Below are 23,208 nucleotides of genomic sequence, written 5' to 3' on the forward strand. Positions count from 1 at the left end.
AAAGACACATAGACGGCGAATGGAGCACTGTCGGGAGAGGAGGGAGAGAACGGAATGGACCGCGCCCTGACCGACCGCCTGATCGGGAACCGCAGCAACAACAACAGGACGGAGTCCCACAACAAGCAGAAGTTTAGTAGACATCACTAATATTTGGGATATCCAGGCCACCACTATGACCCTGCAGGGATGCTGTATTGTACACTGTAAATGCGAATAGGATAGCAATTCCGGCTGGCGGCCGCCCACACGGCGCCCCCCCCAGCCCCTGGACACCAAACCAACGAACTCGGAACACCACATAGCGGAGTTCCAACACCCTGCCTTGTGTCTTCCCCCCTGGGCGTAACAACTGGCACATCTGTGCCCGAGACGCGGATTGCCACGAGGCAGGCAGATGTAGACTATTGTTAAATTGTTTAAAAGTTAACACTGGGTCGACAGATGCTTCAGTTGTGGGTGGAGTATGGGGAGGGGGGAGTTGGGTTTCTTATAGTTATTCAATGTTTGACATACAGAGGCAAGACGAGTATGCTATACGGATCGAATACGACAGAAATATTGCGCATGCAACCAAGGAAATATATCTGTGTAAACAAATTGCCCATTGACAATGGCAACCCGAAGCACTGCAACCCAAGGTAATCTTAAACTCCTGGCATGGAATGTGAACGGACTGGGTGCCAGCATCAAAAGACGGCTAGTCTTGCAACATCTAAATAGACATTCCCCAGACATAGCCATACTGACCGAAACACACCTGGCCGGAACCACATGCAAATTTTTTCAAAGATCTAATTACCGCACTGCGGTACACGCAGGCTTTTCTATGGGAGCGAGAGGGGTCCTCGTATTAATCCACAAGAGGCTTCCGCTAGTGACCACAGGCGTGTTGCTGGACAGAGGAGGCCGTTATGCATTCATTCAGGCAACACTATGGAACCAAACATTAGCACTCATGGCAGTGTACTCCCCGCCAGCTCTCCTCAAAGATCTGCTAAACGAAATCACCCCCATCCTGGCAACGAGAACTGCAGACACATTGGTGATAGGGGGAGACTTCAATGAGGTCATGGACTATACGCTTGATCGCACGCACCTAAGAACCAGGAATCCCGCCACCACAACCAAACTGGCCTCCTTTGTGTCGGCAATGGGCCTCTGCGACGCATGGAGGGCCCTTAATACACAGACTCGTCAATATTCCTTCCACTCGGGGGCCCACGCCTCGATGTCTAGGATAGACTACTTCTTCCTCCCACACCAAAGTATCCACCAAATAAACAATGCATCCTTCCTTCCCCGAGGAATCTCTGACCATTCCCCATTGCTGCTGGAGCTGGAAACGGCCAGACCGAGACCACCCCCCTCATGGCGCCTAAACTCCTACTATTTGGGATTCCCTGAATTTCAGGAGATGATAGAGACCGCCACCTCCGACTACTTTGAGCTTAATATAGACTCAGTCGATAACCCCAATACACTATGGGAGGCATACAAACCAGTCCTCCGCGGAGAAATCATATCGTGGACGTCCCATAAGAAAAAGAAACAGCGCGAAAAAATCGTCGAAGCTGAATCCGAGGTCACATCCAAGGAACTAGACCACATTGCCAATGACACCCCGGAGTCAAACAGGGCTCTACTGTTGGCACAAAGGAAGCTGCATAACTTATCCTTGGACTGCGCCAAGAAAGCACACGCAGCAATGAAGGCGCGTGTATATGAAACAGGCGACAAAGCAAGCAAACTGCTTGCGTGGCTGGAAAGGCGTGATGAAGGACAATCGAAGGTGAAATGCATCAGAACCCTAAACGCAAACCTAGTCCATGCCGATGCAGAGATCGCTGAACGCTTTGCTGAGTTCTACGAGAACCTCTACGAACCCCCCACCGATACTGTGGATAGTACCATACTAGATGATATCGTTCTCCCAACACTCACCCCAGACCAGACCACTGCCCTAGATAGTAAAATCACTACTACCGAGATATCAACTGCCATTATGCAACTCCAGGCCGGCAAGACCCCGGGCCCGAATGGGTTCCCGATTGACATTTGGAAAAAACTACAACATCTGGACATACCCGCACACTTGCTCAAGGTGTTTGAACACTCTCTAACCCAGAATGAGCTCCCACCCGACCTTCGCAAAGCTACCATCATAGTGATCCCTAAAAAAGACAAACCCCCAGAAGAATGCACATCCTATCGTCCCATATCCCTTATCAATAGCGAAGCAAAAATTTTGGCCAAAGTTCTAGCCAACAGATTACAACTAGTCATCACATCACTGATCCACCCGGACCAATGTGGCTTTATGCCCCAGCGGTCGACCAGAATGAACATTCGCAGACTACACTTGGCACTAGAAAGAGCCCCGGCCCTGCAGCAATCTCTGGCTCTGTTGGCCATAGACTTCGAGAAAGCATTCGACTCTGTTCACTGGGAGGCGCTATGGGCCATAATGCATAGGATGCACTTCGGAGAACCGTTCATAAAATGGGTGCAACTCCTATACAAGAACCCAATAGCCGAGGTCAAAGTAAATGGGTGGCCGTCGCGCACTGTCCGGCTAGGGAAGGGAACCAGACAAGGTTGCCCACTTTCGGCGATGGTGTTCGCACTAATAATGGAACCACTAGCAGTCCTCCTGAGGGATTCTTCCGCATGGACTGGCTTTCGATGGGGTCCGGGCTGTGAAGATAGAGTTTCCCTCTATGCAGATGATCTCCTAATATACCTGGGCGACCCAGCCTTTTCATGCCCTGTGGTCACGCAAATCCTACTAGAATACGGATCCTTTAGCGGACTTAAAGTAAATTGGTCCAAATCTGTGCTGTTCCCGGTTAAAGGGATAGACTGCGTTCCGACAGCGGGCTCCCCATATAAGGTTGAAACCAAACAGTTCCGATACCTGGGTATTTTAATCGCCAATGAACTAAATAACTATGTAGAACAAAATCTACGCCCACTTACTAAAAGATATAAGCAAGATGTAACCCACTGGCGGGCACTCCCGTTGACACTGTTAGGAAAGGCAGCGCTCTTCAAGATGCTGGCCCTACCCCGCTTTTTATATGTTCTTCAGAATGCCCCCCTCCACGTCCCCGCTGCAGAATTCCACAGTATAAATAGCACAACACGTATACTCCTCTGGGGTGGGAAGCGCCCGAGAATTGCCCTCCACACTCTCCAACGCTCGGTTTGGGAAGGGGGAATAGGGCTCCCGAATATCCAGATTTATTACTGGGCATCCCAGATGGCAACAGTCAATGATATTCTACACGGGGACCCGAGCATCCCTCACATAAGAGCCGAACTAGCGGCGAGACATGGAATGTCCCCACTCGAAAGTCTCTACTGCAAACAAACTCACCCACCTGCACCCACGATAGCAGTACACACAGCCCTGGTATGGAAAGAAATACACAGACACTTGGGTTGGGACAATAAAATCACCCCACGCCAGCCCATCTGGAACAATGCTCACCTTTCGAATCTTGCCAACCTCCCGAAATGGCCAGCCTGGGTCGTAGCTGGCATACAGACGATCCAACAGATAATCGTAAACGACCGGCTGACGCAGTTCCCCGAGCTCGCTGCGGCACATGGCTTGCCGGAATCTGAACAGTATCATCACAGACAGCTACAACACGCACTTGTCGCACACAGAGCCCAACTTGTGGACATGCCGGAATGCACACCTATTGAAAGAAATATAGTAATGGACAAGGTGAACAATAAAGTCACGTCTACCATGTACAATGTTATTTCTTCATTCGGCACGAAAGAACTTCTGACCCTGAAGACGAAGTGGGAAACGACATTGGCCCCATATTACCAGAAGACTGGATTGAAATCCTAATGTATCCTAGAGAATGCGCAATTTCGGCACGGATTCGTTTGGTACAGCTTAAAATACTACATCGGATATATTATCCTCGAATAACACTCTACAATTGGGGTAAATCGACCGACCCCAAGTGTCTACGCTGCAAACAAGAAGAAGGATCCTTTTACCACATCCTCTGGCAGTGGGCACGCATACAACGCTTCTGGCATAAATGTAGCGCAAGGCTCTCTAGGGCCATGTCCCGCCCAGTTCCGACGGACCCTAAACTCATGCTCCTAGGAATTACAGACGACCTAGAACTGTCACGATTCGAAAAGCTACTTGTGTCAACTGCCACAGGAATTGCGAAAAGGAACATCGCGCAATTATGGGGTTCAGAAAACACCCCGAAATATGATCACTGGCTATCGGATGTGGATGCAATCATTTTAATGGAACGCAGAGTCTATCAAGCCAGAGGTTGTCCGGGCAAAGCGGACAAGATTTGGGGAAGATGGGAACAAACAATGTAAAGCTACTGCAATAGCGTCATTGTGCATTGGCGTGCAGTCCCGCAAAATCCATGCCTGCTAACACCATGCTTTGGGGCATTTTCACGTAATATGACTATCCAGGAACTGATTGCCACCTCAACTGCTCATATACTTTATTTCACATGTGTTGCTATGCTTGCCTATGTCCTCCAGTATACTCGTCCAGGCTACCCTGCCAGCCGTATGCAAAGTCTTGTAGTCTTGTAGTTTTGTTGATTTCTTGTTGTTTCTTGCACAAAATATAATAAAATATGTTATAAAAAAAAAAAAACGCAAATCAGACGAAATGACGAAAGAAGAAATATCCTTTGAGACGAAAAAAAAAATAATGGTCACGTATGCTCCATCTCCAAAACATTTAACAATGGACGAGAAGCAAGAACAGGGTCAAAAAGAAAGGGACAAATGGGACCAAAAAATCAGTCTGAGCAATCCAGACAAGACTTACACTCACAGAAATCATTTTACCTCCTCGGAAATGAATACTGAAGGGAAGAAGATTGGATCTAAGACTCCGGTAAAGTATGAGAAAAGAAAAAATTCCCCTATACGGAAAGTGTCAAACAGTTGGAACGACCAGTAAGTAGAAAAGAAAGTAATTCATCTGGAGAGAAAAAAAAAAGGTTAGAGAGAGAGTAGAAATAAATAAAAGAAACAAAAAACAGACTCGGGAGAGGGCAGAACCAGATCAAAGAGCAAAAACAGAAACATATCCATATAGAACAACTAAATCTCGCTCGAATCGATCCTTTAAACTGGAGAGAATCCTGGACTCGAAGGACAATCTGATTTTAAATCGCAGAACAATCGTGAGATTATTTGACCACGTCCCACGCCTGAGGTATCTGTCATTGACCGACTTAAAGGTGGTAGAGCCCAATCCTGACGGTCAAACAGACTGTTCCTTCCTTCACGTAGATTCCCCAGTGATGAAACATATCTTACTGGACTCAATAGAGAATTTACAAACCCTGGGCTATGACCTAAGAGAAAGAAATCCGGATGGGTCGATGAGGAAAGCTCAATCGAGACCACTCATCAAAAGCATAAGGATGACTTTTCACAAGATCACAGAGCACTAAGAGAACGAAATAACCAAAAAGGGGCAGCGGACAAACTAAACATGTACACACCCATTCTGAGGATAACCAGTCAAGAGGTCATTGAGAGCAAAATGAGAGAACAGAACACAAATCATGAAAAAATCATAACCAAAGGCAAGTAGCACCGGGAACAAACTCCCCTAGCACTTCAGCGGAACTGATTGATTCACCAACCAGCTGGACCAAGGAGAGACTCCCAAAGGGCCCTTTGCCCCAACTTAAAATCACCTTTTGAGCAAGATTTACCAACTCAGCGATTGGAAAGAGCCAAAACAGAGGAAAATCGTTGATACACAAAGAAACTAAAAGCAAGTGGTCATGGAACTCGACATCTTCAGTACGTAAACCAACCATTTAGCCATCAAAGCCCAGCAAAGAAGGGCCTCAAGCTCATCCGAAGTTACCGGAGTCACCTGAAGTCCATCGCGATCAGCTAATCATGGGGTCCTGGAACACCAGAGGCTTTGGGCACCTGACCTTTCAAAGTGATGTCCATCTGGGTAACTTCGACGTTCTGTGCCTTCAGGAGACCTGGTTATGCTCAAAACCAACAATGGATGGCTACGAACTGGTATTTACCTCGGCCGCTAAAGGTCCTAAAGGCCGACCTATGTCAGGCTTACTCACCGCAATTCGATCAGGCAGTGGCCTGAATTTTTAAAGAAAAGTTACTATCATCGGAATTCATTCAGGCCACCCTAATCTCTTCGAAAAGTCCAGTAGCTAAGGAAATAAAAGATATAGAGGAAAACATTTTATTGACCAACACTTATTGGAACTCAAGATATACATCTAATGAGTCCTTCCTCGGATCGATAGAAGCTACTATCGAGGAAGCATATGAATCATACGAGATCAAATACATAATAATCAATGGGGATGTAAATGCAGTCTGCAGCGACATAGGGGGTACCATCCAAACCTCGTCAGGTTCAGGGAAATCGTTAGAACGAGGACGGCAATGGGTAACCTTAATGGACTCGAAAGACCTCCATATCATGCACTGGACGACTGATAAAACGACACTGAGCGTCCCAACATGGGAATGAGAAGGGATGAAAGCAACCATCGACCACACTTATGTCTCCCAGGATTGCCTGGCACTAGCAGAAAGTTTTGTAGTGGTACGTACGAAACAAAATGATCATAATTTATTAATAACAACATGGGGAACGACTCGACCAGCGACAAAGAAAATGCCATTAGAAGTAGAACATTGTGGTGGTGGAGCTTGCCTTGTAAGATGTGATCAAGACCTTGACTAAACAATACTCAGAACACAATTTGTCTCGTAAGCAGGATGATATGAACAGAGTGGACTACCAACCCCTGCGTTTAGTACGCAGAGTGATTAAGCGCAAAAACAATAAACCATCGAAATTGCACACTCATGAGTACAATCAAAAACTAGTGGACAAAACAAAAATCCTAAGAAACGCAAGAAGGATTGCAAAAAAAGTCAACATAGAGGAAAAAGAAATGGAGGCAAAGGCAGCGGAACAAACTATAGACCATTGCTGAGGGAGAATAAGGCCCAGCTCTATCAAACAGACTCTTGAGATGATGTTACGCGCCGTATGTGTAAACAAATCTCAGGAGTTTTGGTCATTAATAAAGTGCACCTCAAAAGAAACAAAAATCAATTTACAGACCAACGTGGGCGAGCAAAACTGGGTCGATCACCTCACGACCCTGTATAAAATACCAGCAAAGAACTCACCAACCAATTGCAAACAAACGGCAAGTCACTGGATGATCCCATACGATACAGAGAAGATTCAAGCAAAAATAAAGGAACTAAAAAGTTCCCGAGCCCCGGGACCGGACAGGATTACAAATTTCGACTTAAAAAAACATCCAGAGGCATGGTCACATTTTATAAGTGAGGTCTTTCAAAACTGCACAAGAACAAAAACAATACCAGTATCTTGGAAAACTGCTTGTGTGGTGCCAATTTTTAAGAAAGGCGCGGAAGACATCCCACTGCATTACAGACCAATAGCCCTTCTGGACACAATAGGTAAAATCTTTGTATCCTTGGCATTGGACAACTTCCAAGAATGGATCAGACAAAGCGCCACCTCGGACCACTTCCAAGCGGGATTTGTTAAAGTTCTAGGGACAACAGCAAACATCCTCGCCTTAAGCTCTGTGAAGGCTAAGATCAAGAAAGGCATTTGTTGTCCTGGTTTAGTCGTTTGATCAACCTGGACATCTTATGGAGCAAGCTGGACAAACAGAAGTGCCCTACATCTATTCAGAACCCAATAATGGCTCTATACTCGGGAACAAACATGCGAGTGAGATTGAACCAAACTGGGCTTTTATCTAAGGAAATTACAATGGAGAGAGGGGTTAAGCATTTTAATGGATCGGACCATGATAGGTTTTCAGAGGCAACTATCAAATTTGCAACTATATATAAAAGAAAACAATCTTGAATTGAATAAAGAAAAAGCTAAAATAATGTCTTTTGAAAAATTCACTAAAAGAACAGAACTACAAAGGTGGACTCTAGATGGAACTCCACTAGAAAAAGTTAAAAGCTTTAGATACCTGGGAGTAATCTTGAGCAACAGTGCATCCGAAATCCCGATGCAAGAAAGTCTCTATGCAAAAACAAAGATCATGATAGCGCAAATGAAAGCAGTCAATAGGAAATACGGTCGCTTTTTGTTTATTCCGGCTATCAACTACTACAAATCTAAGGTGGTGCCAAGGCTAATATATGGAGTCGAAGCAATGCCAATGATTCCTGAAACCCTCTGGCAAAAACTTGAAGGGTTGTTTTGGCGATAGGTGGTAGCTCTACCTCAATCAACATCAATGGTAGCAATTCGGCAAGAGTTGGGCTTAATGTCATTGAGAGCGACGGTGACACGAAACGGCTTAATGCTGTTTAGAAAGATCATTCTCCCAGCACCCCCATTGATTCTTGAGTCCATAAACAAAGAAATAAATGGAGGGAACTGCAAGATGCTTACCAAATGGTATGAGAAGAACAAACTCCTTCTGGAAACCTTGGGTAGCTCAGAGCAGGAACTGAAGAACAATCCAACAAAAGTGAAAAAGCGTTTACTAGAACAAGATTGGATACAAACCTTGGATGAAGCTGCAACTTTAAAGCTCTCAAAAGCACTACCGTATAATCCAATAAAAATAAATGAAACAAGGACTTATTTGGCAAAATTCCCTGATAAAAAGATACAGCAGGGTTTTCTGAGAATCTGCTTGAATTTGCTATACACAAATGAGAAAATGGCAATTAGAAGCAACTCCGGCCATAACAATTGCAGGTTCTGCAGAGTACCAGATCAAGTAGAAACAATAAGACACCTTTTGTTAGAGTTTATGGGGACCCAAGCAGACCGCAGCACCCATCTGGGTCACCTATTGAAAAATCTGCATTACTACGACGAGGAGGAATGGTGGACTAGGCTAATGAGTGGAGAGAAGCCCAGTTGGGTGATACCAGTAGTCCACTTTTTTCGGAAACTTGGCTTGGATAGGCCACCATCAAACTCAAGGGAAATGACCAGACTGACCCAAAGACTTAATTTGCGGTTTTAGCAAGTAATAAAACAGCAATGACATGATCTGATGGATTTAAAGCTGAACTAAACTTATTTGGACTAAGCATAAAGAAATGGGAAAACATTTATTTGTAAAAATTGTTTTTTCAATTAAATCAAATAATTAAAAAAAATGTTATCTAGGGTAAGTCGGCTGATATGTTTTGTGCTTTTGATACAGAGAATCTTTTGGTATATAACTCCGGCTGGAAACTCTTAGCAGTGGCAGTATTCCTTTGTTCCGAAGATGTACTGAGCAACTTCCTCTTTAGTTTTGAATAAATGGTGCAACCTTTGCACCACCTTTAAGCCAAAACTGTTGGATTGGTGTACAGATAGGCAGTAGATGGGATGTAAGAAGGGAGGCACAGCCTGCTATTTTTTATTTATTTTCCCACCCAGTGACCGCCTAGGGCCATGCTAATCACTATGGTCATTCCCACTCACTCACTACCTGCCCCCTCTCTCCAAAATACACCCTCCTAGGGTCTCTTGGAGTTAGTGGTATTGTACCAGGGGGCCTCCGGTAAAAGTAACTCCGGGGAATAAAAGTAATACAAAAAACAGAGTGTACACCAAGCAAGAATTAACGCAAATTTATTGGACCCAAAAACATCTGGGAAGCACGATTCAGACAGCCCTGTGGCATTGAACGGAGTGAAATGAGCTGTCAACGCCACCCACTGCAGCCAAACATTTTATACCTGATTTGCCAGATTATCATACAACATTTTAGTTACATTTTTATGGCAGGTCACAAAAACTGAATGGTGGGACTACGGCAGTCCCCTATATCCAGATATATGTTGAATAATCCTAATTGGGTAATACAATTTTGGCCTCAGTAACATTAACACACCTTGTGACATCACAGTCAGAAAACATTTGTTTGCCATTGGTTAGAAACTTCCAATTTACAGATTAGTTCAAGATGGCAAGAGGCAAGCCGTTCACACCAAGCCAGACCAATGGTGTGCCCTGCGCACATTAGCGAGGACACTGTGCAATGTTGCACCCAAGGGACACCGAAACCCCCTTCCGCAGATTGGCTCTGCATTCTGCACCCCATAGCACCAGCCGCAATGCCCCAGATCCCTTCTCACGCCTTGCTGGCAAGTGTGGTCTGAAAAAACTATACCACACTGTGGCTGGAGTTTAATAAACAGTATGTAATTTCTATTTTTCTGCCAATTCTCCTCGTGCACCCTGGTGCCTAGCTCGTTGGCCTCGAAAATATATTTTAGAGTAACTTTGGTGTGGCTGCGTTCTCCTGGGAACCTTCAGCCGTGCAACATTTCTGCACACTGTTTCTGCTGAATGTTCAGAAAATACATTCTGCATGTCACACAAAGGCATGCAGCTCTTATCATATGAACTGTCTGTGCGAAATGCTTTCTCAACGTGGGCCTACAACCAAAATGGCTTTTCAACTGCTCACATATTGCTCAAAGAAAACCCCCATGCCCTAAGCTCCCCTACAACATCTTGTACCCCCACCCTGTGCCTGCTCTATACAACTACCCCATACTGCCGCCGAAGCGCCCACCCCTCCTTAAAGTCCAACCTGGGACTCCTCGCGCTGCGCCTGCTTCTATATCATGTTATACAAGTGCACCACAATTAATGACGTCCTTACCCCCTATGTCATCAACCAACCCATCCTTGACGTCACCACGTTACTTGTACAACTGGTACATGTGCTCCCTTGGCGCGTTGGCTCTGGACCTTTACAACACTATCATGCAGTCACTGTATAGGTACTTCCAGGCTTATTTCTACGCAGTCTCATGAGTTAATGGCTTAATTGGTCCTGTAAATGAGCGCCTGATGTCTTAACCTAGTGCCTTCAGCAACTTGATTTTTATGCAATATGTGTGTCCTCAAATTTGTTCGCTTGCATTGAAGCCCTGTCAAAACAAGCATTGGCAGAGCCAACAATTTTGGCTTTTGTATATGTAAAAGGTAGGCATTTGCCAGGCACTGACATATCCCAACGTACTGACCCTATTTTCCAGCTGTTTACATTTTATGGCTAGGTAGTAGCATTATGGCAGTACCTGGCAAATGCAGGAGCTGAGCAGCAAGGCTTCACGAGAAGGAAAGCCCTGGTGTTCTGCTACCTTAGCTCAAAGAGGCACTGACCCACTGATTCCCTCTGGTCTCTTGAGAGGTCTGTTATCCACAGACACTGATATGATATGGCATTTATAACGCACCTATACACAAGTGTTTCAAGGCGTGACGAGGCATGGGAGGGGCAAGGGAGACAGTCAACGATCATACTAAGCCAGGTGTCATTCAGATCGCGCAAGTGCAGGGTAGAGGGGAAGGGAAAAAGTGCAAGGGGAAAGGGAGAGGAGAAGTGCAGTACAGGTTTAGTAGAAACAAGATAAATAATAAGGGCCAGCTGGTGGCAAGTGCAAGATAAGTGCAGACAAGTGCTGGGAAGGGGGGCTGTAGGGTTACAGAGACAGTCCCACAGTGCAGGGGTTGCCAGGGAGGCAGTGCAGAAGAGAGTGGCTGGGCCACGGACCGGGATAGGTGAGTGGCCCTGTTGCAGATTCAGTGCAGTTTCAGTAATATTAACAGGGGAGAGAAAGTGGAGGCAAAGAGGAAGGTTTTGAGGTGCTTCTGGAACCGGAGATGGTTCTCCTCAAGTTTCAGGGAGGCAGGAAGGCTGTTCCAGAGGGAGGCCCATGCTGCGGAGAGAGATCTACCCCCAGCTCATTGCTTGGAGAAGCGGCTGACCCTGAGGGAGTTGGAGGCGGATGAGCGAAGAGCTCGAGAAGGAAGATATTTAGGAAGAGAGAGTTGAAGGTATTTTGGACTGAGGCCCCAGAAGGCCTTGTGGACAATGCAGAGGGTTTTGAACTTAATCCTCGCAGCCACTGGGAGCCAGTGTAGCAATTTCAGTCCTGGAGAGATACGGTCCCTGGGCTTGAGGCCAAGGACAAGTCTCGCAGTCCTGTTCTGGATGAGTTGCAAAAGGCAGAGAGTAGAGGCAGGCAGATTTAGATAGAGGCTGTTACAGTAGTCCAGCTTCGAGAGAACCAGGGCTCTAGAGACAGTGAGCTTCTGGGGGAAGGAGAGGAAAGGAAGGATACCTCTGAGGAGGTGTAGCTGGTAGTAAGACTTCTTAGAGACGTTCGATATGTGATGAGAGAAAGAGAGTGTGGAGTCGAAGATGACCCCAAGGTTTTTAGCCTTGCAGGTAGGAGCAGGAAGAGGGCCAAGAGAAGAACACTGGAAGAACTTTACCGCCTAGTTGGTCTGGACAAATTGGCAGAGCAAGGTTTTCGCACATTCCTTTACCGTTTGTCTTTCTTCTTGTACCTGGGTCTCATTCCAAAGTTAAACAATAATGGTGTAAACTCCACATTTATATAAGGAAATTGGGATCCGAGTGCAAAGTCAGCTTTCAATCAGAAGGACACATCCATCCAAACATTTAGAGGCCTCCAAATTCCTGATGCGCACTACGTTCAATCTTGTCTGGGCTACTTTCCAGGAAAACACTCAAATGTGGATTCCGCTCAGAGATCTAGGATGCCTTTCATGCATTTAACCATATCTGGTCTTGGCTTTACCTGTCCTTGCTCACAGAGACAAGCTAAGGCAATGGTTATATATGGATACATCTGTTTCCTTTTGCATAGAAGGAAACAATCTTTAACTGGTGAAGTGAAACTGCAATTTAACATAGGAGATTAATCGATAGCATACTGTTGATTCAGTGCTCCGAATAGCACTATTCAGTATTAAAGTATAAACTGCTACTAGCCGCTGACCATGCAAGGAGACTTGCACAGGGTAAATGGTGAATACTGAGAGGAAAAGGGTCTCTCCTGATCACATCGCAGTGACACAGATTAGGGCTCATCAGAGAAACTTTGGTAGATCAGTCGGGGATTAGCTAAATGTGCAGGACGTTTCGCCAGATATACAGTCTGGGACTTTCACGCACAGCAATCAGTTTTGCTGATTAGAGCTGTGTGCTACTTGGCACTGTTGGAGCATGGAGGTTGCAGGCACAGTTTCATAGTTTCTGGCTGTCCAGTGGTGTTAGGGATCTGCTCTCCCAGTTGGAAGAGCTGGTGTTCCAACTAAACCTCAATGGCCTGAACCGTCATGCCTGTCAGCTGAGATACATAAGGCGTGGGATTTGTCGATGATGTCCTGATCGTGTCCCTCTCAGCTGGGAGATTTCCCGCCAAGCCCATGTATGCCTATTGGTGTCGTAAAGTTTTGACATTGTGCCGTGGGCGGGATCTGAACTTTTTGACTTATTCCACATTCTCTGAACTGGATTTACTGCTTTCCTTGGCCTGCAGATCGGTACAGTGAAGGGTTACCTTGCCACAATTTCAATTTTCAAAAGAACCCATGAGCAGGTTTTGTTTTTTACGATTCCCACTGTTATGCAATTTTTGCCGGGATTGTGCAATCAGATTCTCCCACATCAGTTTGTTGTCTCATGGTGGGAGTTAAATTTGGCATAGAATTTTCTTACGGGTGCTCTGTTTGAGCCCCTGCATTCCTGTTCTTCAAGGTTATTACCCATAAGGAGGTTTGCTGGTTGGCATCAATTCCAGTAGGCAAGCTCCATTCGATATCTGTAAATTCACCCTATTTGGTTTTCTCCAAAGAGAAGGTGATGTTGAGATTGAGCCCATCTTTCCTCCCAAAGGAAGTCTTGGATTTCCATCTCTCTCAAAAGATCCATCTTCCTATCTTTTTTTCCTCCTCCTCATCCTCCCAAGCCAAAGGAGCGATACCATTGGCTGGACCCAGTGCGGGCCGCCAGCTACTATGTCTACACCGGTTGACAGGGAAGATGGCCAGCTGTTTGGGGGTTGTATAGTGCCCATGCTGACAGAGCTGCGACCAAACGTACCCTGTAAAGGTGGATCATCCTCTGCCTCTCGGAATGCTACGTTTTGGTGGGAAAGGATGTGCCTGACGTCCTAGAGCTCATTCAACTAGAGGGACTGGTTGCCATCTGTGCCCTGCACGGAGGAGTTTGTGTTCTTGACATTTGCCTGGCAGCAACGTGGGACATTCAGCATGTGTAAGTCTATAATGATAATGATTTGTTATTTATATAGCGCTATTGCCAAAGTGCTGTACATAGATTATATTTACTTACAATTTTCACCCAAATACAGTTGGTACTGATTTATTGACCTTGGAAGGATTTAAGGCTGAGTTGGCCGTCGAGGGATTTGTACCTGCGGCGTGCAGTTCGCGCACAGATTGCAACAGCGAACGCCTGCTGAGCTATCTTACAAACAATAGATAGATGATGGATCCGTTGGAAGGAAACCATTACAAGAATACATTTCTTGCTTCTCATTAGTGTTTTTTCTGATGTATGTTTCTCCTAAAAAGGAAAAACGAAATGTACAATGAAAAGACATACACATTTAGATACAAAGCATCCAGACAATCCAAAAAAAACACACAAATGAACAGATGGCCTGAATTTGTAAGACACATGCCAAAGATGGAAAAGCTCATGGCGTTTAGTTTATTTTAGTTTATTACTTGTATTCGGCACTAAACCCAGAGGTAGTCGGGCGCATCGCATAAGATTACTCACAGCTTGGTTGTACATAAGAAGACATTACAGTTGCAGTGTTATTGTATAAAGTCAAAAAGCATAATTACAGTAAACACATTTTTACAAGGTGATTGCACAAAGAATATATATACAATATGAACTTATACAAAATTTTACAATGGGCATACCGAAAGAGGTCCAAAGTAAAGGAAGGTTAATGCTAGGTGCAGTGGACTGAAGCCAGAATCTCACTTAGCCGTCAGAATCTTTGAGCATTTTTATGAGGTTGTGGTGAAATTTTGTGTACGATGGTTCTAGTCTGAGTGGGGTGGGGAGTGAATTCCATAGCTGGGTAGCCTTAACCTGGAAGCTGTTTCCTCCAACTCTGGCAAGTTTGAATCTAGGGGTCAGGCGGCAATTAGTATTGGAGTGTCTAGTTAGTTTTTTCTCAGGTTTAGTAATGATTCTGTCCACAAGATAGCGAGGTGCTGCTTTGTTTAAGCATTTATGAGTAAGGGAGGCGACTTTAAGTTTTATTTTGTCAATTGTAGACAGCCAGTTATTAGCTCTTCTGGTGTCCGAAATGTGATCTCTCCTGGCAATTCCAAGCGTAGCTATAAGGGCGTTATTTTGCAGAAGTTGGATTTATATATAAATATCCCCCGTAGTACAATTCCAAATTTGAATTTCAAATGTTTCAATCTCTGACATGCCGGGTACATGTTGTCTAAGTCTGAAATTCCCCTGTCGTTTTTACGGCCACTCTCGCTAATGAGCGCTTTCTCTAGATATTCAGTCCAGCTGATTATTTTAAGGGCATCCTGAATTTGAGATTTGGCTCCTTTCGTGAGGGTCACTGGTCCAGATCAGAGAGTAGGAAGACCTGCTTTTATTGCCATCATCATTACACGTTTAGCCCATGTGGGAAGTCTTGGGGACTCGGTGTTCAGTATATCCATAAATTAATTTCTGTATGTCTAGAGTGAAGAAGTGGTCACTAGGCAAATCCAATATAGTAGTCTTTTTTTTATTTTGGTCTTCTTGACCACATCTATATGGTCCTATTCTATCTGTGTATTCAAGTCATTTTTTGATAGTCCTATTACTCTATTTAGATATTTTTTTTCTATTTTCACTAGTTTATCACAGGGTTCATACCACCATAGTTCTGGACCATATAACACGCTGATTACCGCCTGCTTATTGTAGGCTTCTATGGCTGCTCTTATGGATCTATTCCATAAACTTGCACTAAGTGTGGCTACCATTTGACTTCATCTAGCCAGCAGTAGACTGTTTTTCTCCTTCTGAGCACCCCATTCGCCAGCAGTATTTAATCTGCACCCCAAATAATGAAATTGTCACTTCCTCTATTTCTTTCCTGTCAGTTCGAAAGATACTGTTTTGACCATTTTATTTTTCAATCATCATACGATTCATTTTGTTTTATATAAAAGTATGCCAATTTTCCTACCATTCAGGCTCTGGCATCAGCCTCTAGTTTACTGATTGAATTTGCTATTTCATTAATATACAGGCGTGTCCTGGTGACACCTTGGACCACAAAGAAGATGTCTGTCATCACTCCCTTTGAGCCATGCCAAACCCAAGCCTTGCTTTTTCTGTACAAATCTTTAATACAATCAAGTAATTCAACAGGTAAGATACGAGATGTTAAGCAGTACCAAAGATAATTTCTTGGTATGCTGCCGAACATTGCCTTCAAATCTAAAAAGAGGAGGTGGACACAGCACTTACTTGCATGTACATGCTAATGAATAATACACTTTACCCTAAAGACCTGCTCAGTCCAACTGACCCCCTTTTAGAAGCCAGCCTGCCATGAGCTTAACATGTTTTCCATCACCTTCAGTAAACCCTTGAAACACCACTTTTTTAAGAAACAAAAATATGTACAACATTTTGGAAATGTACTTGTATAGAACCCTGCTGTCCTTCATTTCAAGATGTATGTAAACCTGCCACTATGAACAGCACATATTATTAAGCTAATAATAATATTCAATTAATAAAACAGTTTTATAAATTAATCAATTGTGCATTTTTTTTCAAATTAAATGCCACATTGTTAGAAAAAATTGAATGAAAATAGGTTGTGAATGAGAGAGACTACAACTGTGTTAATGTCTGCCAGTATGAAATGTCTACCAGTTAATGTCTTACAGAAAATGAGTAACAGTTGTGTTTGTCTACTAGCTGGTGGTATCGAAAGTGGCAAAAAGTCCAGTAGCATGAGTGTGCTACATGCTTTGGAATCAGTTTTGTTATTTTAGTATGTCCTATTGTCAAAAGGAAAGCATGGAGCAAATATCAGCTGGACACCACTTCCTATGCTTTTATTACTGTTTGTTAGAGGTTTGTTAGAAAAAAGGAAAACAATAAACAAGGCGAGGAAGTGTAATGTAAAGGGTAGTTTGGAAGCTTTTGGTTCAATGAAGAACTTGTGTTACTCAGGCATACAAAAGGATACCTAGAACACCTCCACAGAAAAACTCTTGCAGCTGACTCGGCCGAAGCATTTCTAGTAGCTAATAAAACTTACAAAACAGTTGTTATAACTCACAAAGCCAATGCATTTAACACGCGCATCAGTAACGCCTCCTCAAACTCCAAAGAGCTCTTCTCCATCCTCAGAGAATTGGAAAATCCTATCCGATCCTCCTCTCTGGTCAACTCTAGCAAAGCATGGTGTACCACCATACAGAATGTGCTAGCCTACAAAATACAATTACTGCAAAGTAAAATCACCACCAAAAGAAAGCTTCTGGCCAACAAAAAAACTCCTGCTCCAACCATTGCCAGAATCAATGACAATGTAAACATCCTATTCCACTTCACTCCAGTAACACAAGATCAAGTGTTAGACACCACATATAAACTAAAAGCCTCTAATTGCAAAGGGGACAATTTCCCAGCCCACCTAGTTAAAGCTTGTACCCCTACACTCACTCCTATCATCACCAACTTTGTTAAAGCCTCGTTCAACACAAATACTTTCCAGCAGGTATAAAAGAAGCATGGGTGACCCCTCTTCTAAAAAAAACATCCCTAGACGCGACAGTCCCCACGAACTACCGCCCAATAACTACGGTACCGTTTTTGCTGAAAATAATAGATAAAATATCTTATACCCAGATACAATCCCACCTCGAACAAAACCAGCTCCTAGGAGCTACACAATCTGGACTTCGGCCCAATCACAGTACCCAAACAGCACTTCTAGACCTGAAAATTCAGATGGACGCCATAAGAGATGCAGGCAAACTTTTCATCCTGCTGTTGCTAGATTTGTCTGCCGCATTCAATCTAGTGGACCATGACAAACTCTATGCCACTCTAGCTAATGACTTCAAATTCTCACGTGAAGCCACCCTCTGGGTCATATCCTTCCTAGTGGATTGCACGTCTGGAGTATCTATTTTTAAAAGGATGCCGGAGACCCTATCTCAGTACCAATAGGAGTACTGCAAGGATCTTGTCTGTCGTCTACCCTCTACAATGCTTACACTAAGTTACTATTTGCAGCGTTCGATGCCATGGGTGTCATCTACACTAATTTTGCAGATAACACATAGATCCTTATTCCGATCACAGGGAACTACGACCAGGATACCACTATTATTAACAAAATGTATGGGATAATCCAAAACTGGATGGCTAACAATGAGAAAACTGAGATTCTCATAGTGGGATCCCCACTAAAATTAACGCCATCCACTCTGATTACGCATCAATTAACATTGATGGAACTCTTATTCCAATCCTCAAACAGGTAAAAATGCTAGACGTCTATCTAACATGACTAAAAATGTGAATGCTGGATCTTCAGCCACCTTCTACACCTCCAAATCGATTGCATTAAGTTGCCCATTCAGCACGCCTAATTACTGAGCTACTCTAGGCAGGGCCCTGATACTATCTAAGTTAGACTACTGTAATGTACTCTTGCTAGGAGCCACTAACACCAACTTGGCCAAACTGCAACTAATGCAAAACAAAGCATTACGAGCAGCCCTGGGGCTAAAACAATCGTACCACATTTCTGAAATCAGGAAGGATACCCATTGGCTGCCCATCAAAGCCAGCATCATCTTCAAATCACTTTGTGTTACCCATAAATGTCTCACCAAGAAGGCACCTATGTACATCAACAATTCGGTCGCCCTAAACATGACCAACAGAACACTCAGATCGAACAAAAAGTCACTCCTCTTTGTCCCACGCTACAAATGCACGAAATCGGGGGAAGCAGCTTCCCAGTTATGGCACCAAAACTCTGGAACTCTCTCCCATTAAACATCAAAAATGAAGCCTCATTACGGTGTTTCAAAAAGATACTAAAAACATGGCTATTTAACCAATACTAGTATGTTGCGATCCAACTAACACTAGTCGGTCGCCTCCCATTCATCTACTAATGAAAGATTGAAATGTACCTCAAATATGTAATATGCATAACGTAATGTCAAAGAAGGTTTTGCACAAAATATATAATAATGGGCATATCGTGTAAGTTGAATGTGAATGTATTGTGAATCGCACCCAATTATAATCAAGATGTCTGTAACTACGCCGTGATACCCCAGGGTTTGGGCGTATAACAAATGCAATAAATAAATACCCCCATCCCTGCCTTCCCCACAATATAGTTTTTTCCCCGTTTTTTTTCCCCATGGATGTATGCCATGTTAGACTAACAGATTGGGTTTTCCTAAAGCAAAAATATATAGTGGCTCTCTTGGAGATCCAACCAAAATCCAAAGCAGCTTCTCTATTCAACAGTTGCGACTCACGGAGGAGGCTGTTGATTTTAACATGTTCCCGGAGCAGTTAGTAAATAAACCTGTCTAGGATGTTTTCAGTGAATAGTGTGTTGGAGATTGATTGTTTGTTTGCTGGGTCATTGGGATCAGCCATAGGGTTTTGAGAAGATTCTTCGCAAAGGACGCTTTGAAACCTTGCGCCACAAGGCCTTGTTCCGTGGGAATTTGTGAGCAAAGCTTGGAAGGTGGATGCTAGTCCAGGTTTGATTATTATTTCTTTGTAGGTTTTGAGGGGGGCACGTGCCTTCCAGTGATACTGCTGGATTGCTACGATTGGCAGTACATCCTGAATCGAGAGTTCAAAAGACTATCAGTGCTGGAATAGGGGGTTTCCTCTGTGCTCTTTCCATTGCTGGGATTCTTGGTCCATTCTTAGCTGGGTGGTCTTGGATTTAGTTCATTTTGCTGCTGAAATGTGCTGCAGAGGACTCCCCAAGCACTTGAGATTTGTTACAGGCTGCAGGGTTTTCGAATCGATGGATAATTTAAAATATTTCATTCTGGCTGTGTTGTGCTGCCTTGGTTTGGTATGCATAGTGAGATTTATTTTGCTTTGACCTTTTCCGCTCTGTAGATCCGAAGCTGTCGATGGTGAGCAATTTTATTTTTTGGTAGGTAATTTTCTCTCCAGATTTCCTAGAGCCTCTGGCTTTCTGAAAACTGAGTACATGGTGCATCCTGATCGAATGCCTCATAGGTCCCCCTGAGGTGACACATCTGCTAATGATTCCTAACAGGAGAAAAATAGAACTGGGTGGGGTGAGGTGTATGAACTTGTATTCCATTGGAGACTTATGCTCGTTAAAAGAACATCAAATGTTTGCTTGACAAAAGCCAATGCAAGCCACTCCACCAGACTGTGTGCCAAAAAAACAAACCTTGATTCATGGTTGATGTAACTGTGGGGCTTGTTGCTCTCTGTGAGTAAAATAGCTGCCTCAGTCATTAAGGACAGAGCCAAAGACCTAGCCCCTTCATCACTTTGCTGATTAACTCTTCTTTTAAAAACTCTTCCGTACCGAATAACCTTAAACAAGCTTGGGTCCTTCCCCTCATGAAAAAACCCAACCTAGACCCCAACATACCCACCAACTACAGGCCCATCACGACCATCCCCTTTTGGCATACCTCCAAATACAGCGACATTTGGAAGACAGCAATATCCTAGGCTTACAACAATCCGGCTTTAGACCCAGGCACGGGACCGAAACTGGCCTCCTGGATCTAAAAAATCCAAATGGATGAAGCCAAAGACAAGGGCAACGTGGGCATCTTGCTCCTGTTGGCTCTATCCACAGCTTTCGACTTATTTGACCACCAAATTCTCACCCATCACCTCTCATCGGCTGCCACATTCTCTCAGAATGCCACCAATTGGATTCAGTTCTTCCTGTCTGATAGGTCGACCAGGGTCTTTGCACCTTCAGCAGCAGCTGACCCTGTCCCAATCCAATGTGGAGTACCTCAAGGTTCCTGTATCTCACCTACGCTTTACACCGTCTTCACCAAGCTTCTCTTTGACCGACTTGATGAACTGGGTGTCACATATACCAACTACACAGATGACACCCAGGTCCTCTTTACACTCACTGGGTGCTATGAGAGAGATGTTGCAAAGTTAAATGAAATCTACCTTGAAATTCAAGCTTGGATGGCCACCCACAGCATCTGCTTGAACGATGACAAGACGGAACTACTCATCGTAGGTTCCCAGGCCCGCCTCAACAAACTGGACACTAGGTACCAATCATTCACTATTGTCGGAAATATCATAAAAGTTTCTAAATAAGTCAAAACGCTGGGCATGTATCTTGACTCCACACTATCACTCAAAAAACAAATAAACGCCACCATCTCATCGACGTCCTATATGAATAAACTCATTAACGCCTGTAGACCATTCCTCTCAACTACAAGTTGCCTCACATTGTCCAGAGCTCTGATATTATCCAGACTAGACTATTGCAATACACTTTTCCTGGACACCACCAACAGTAATTTGAGTAGACTCCAGGTCTTACAGAACAATGCCCTTAGATGTGCCCTCAGCCTCCCGCTTAAAGCCCACATTTATACCATCAGTAAGGAAGTCCACTGGCTCCCCATCCGGGACAGAATTAAACTAAGATTGCTTGTTATCACTCACAAATGCCTTTCACTGACTGCTCCCAGGTACCTATCAGACAAATTCTCCAGGAATAGCACCACCAGACCCACTAGAACACCCTACATGCACCAACTGAACATTGCCAAATTCAATCAGAAAACAGCTGAGGGATCTAGCTTCCCTGTACTAGCAGCAAAGTGTTGGAATACACTCCTCACGCCAATCAGGTCTGAGGAGTCATTCTGGTCTTTCAGAGCCATGGTGAAATCTTGGCTCATTACTCAATAAGAATATGATATCCGCATGCCATTCTATACTGAATTCTGCACATCTATTGTAACATACAGCCTGTATCACGACATGGACCACATTGTAACCTCGTCCTTATGCTACCCATTGTATTGCCCCTGTTCGCATCTCGCATGTGCAACCTTTCTGTAACCTATGTTTGCTTCAAGCCTACTGCGCCCAGTTACCTGAGGGTTTGGCCGCGCTATAGAAATAAACTAACTAAACTAAACTATGAATCAGGGCTTTGGAAAGGCTGTAAAAAGGATTTCTGGGTCAAAATTATAGGAATATATTTATTCATATTTGCCTAAATGCACTTCATGTTTTGTATTTAGATTGTCATTGAAAAGTTATACTTGTTTTGTCCAGATACAGTGTAGAGGGGCACCTTAGCAATAGGTACATAAGAAATATGAAGAAATAGTGGCCTAAGCCAACAGTGCAGATTGGGCAGAATTTGGTTAGTCTGGAAATTGTACATTCATTACAGTAAGCATTGAAGAATGTCGTGGTGAGGCCGGTTCCTATGGCTTTAGGCTTGATGCTGCTGCTGAAGGGGGTTCAACAAGTTTCTTGAGATGGTTTGTGCAAGAACTGTTTTGCAGCTGTTTAGGAGAGGGACTCCATTTTATGGGGATTAGGGTGACCATGTGGTTCTGGGTCAAACCGATACCACTATTTGAAGTCTTGAACTTTTCTTTTGCAACACACATGTATGAAATGCCCAAGTGCAATTTCCCAAAATGGAAGTCGAAGAAGAGTACAACTCACACAATGAATTAGTTCCATACGCTACAGGCCATAGACTGGAAAATCGTATCTCGTTGACACAGACATCCAGATACTCTAAAGCGAAGAGCATTGCAATGAATTGGCAGGCGGAGAGAAAGACTCTGAATCCTAATGCTGCTCAACGGGATCTGGATTTGGCGAGATGGTAGAAGTTGGAAAAATTGTAGTGAGTAGGTGCTATGAGTGGGTTTAGATGGCTCTGCAAGACTGTGGAGTGGCAAGGCCATGGGCAATTTTGAACACGTTTAGGACATTTTTATGGCATTGTCTGATGCTGTGAACTGTCTTGCTTCACATCTACGGCAGGAGAGCCTCCAGCTGCCGTGGCAGATTTGGGATGGTGGTACAAGATACGAGTGATGACATAGAGGACTATCTTTAGGGCTTGTAAAGAGCAATGCAGTTGTATTAGTCCTAAAACATTCAAGATACAATATGAGATTTTAACAAAAATGTTGATTATTGGATTTTTACTCTTAAGAGTAAAACAGCAGCTGTCGCTGGTGGTAAGTGGGCAGAGTATGTGACCTAAGAAATGTGTGACTTGAAT

The 23,208-nt window shown here is 44.0% G+C and overlaps 1 protein-coding gene across 2 annotated transcripts in view; it reads left to right on the plus strand.

Annotated features, from left to right (window-relative positions):
- The window catches only part of POLG (DNA polymerase gamma, catalytic subunit), a 1,004,779-nt gene that overhangs the window by 698,460 nt on the left and 283,111 nt on the right, over window positions 1-23,208 (plus strand). The window lies entirely within an intron of this gene.

This window comes from Ambystoma mexicanum, chromosome 11 (genome assembly GCF_040938575.1).
Source record: "Ambystoma mexicanum isolate Mex_15411 chromosome 11, UKY_AmexF1_1, whole genome shotgun sequence".
Classification (NCBI taxonomy): Eukaryota; Metazoa; Chordata; class Amphibia; order Caudata; family Ambystomatidae; genus Ambystoma; species Ambystoma mexicanum.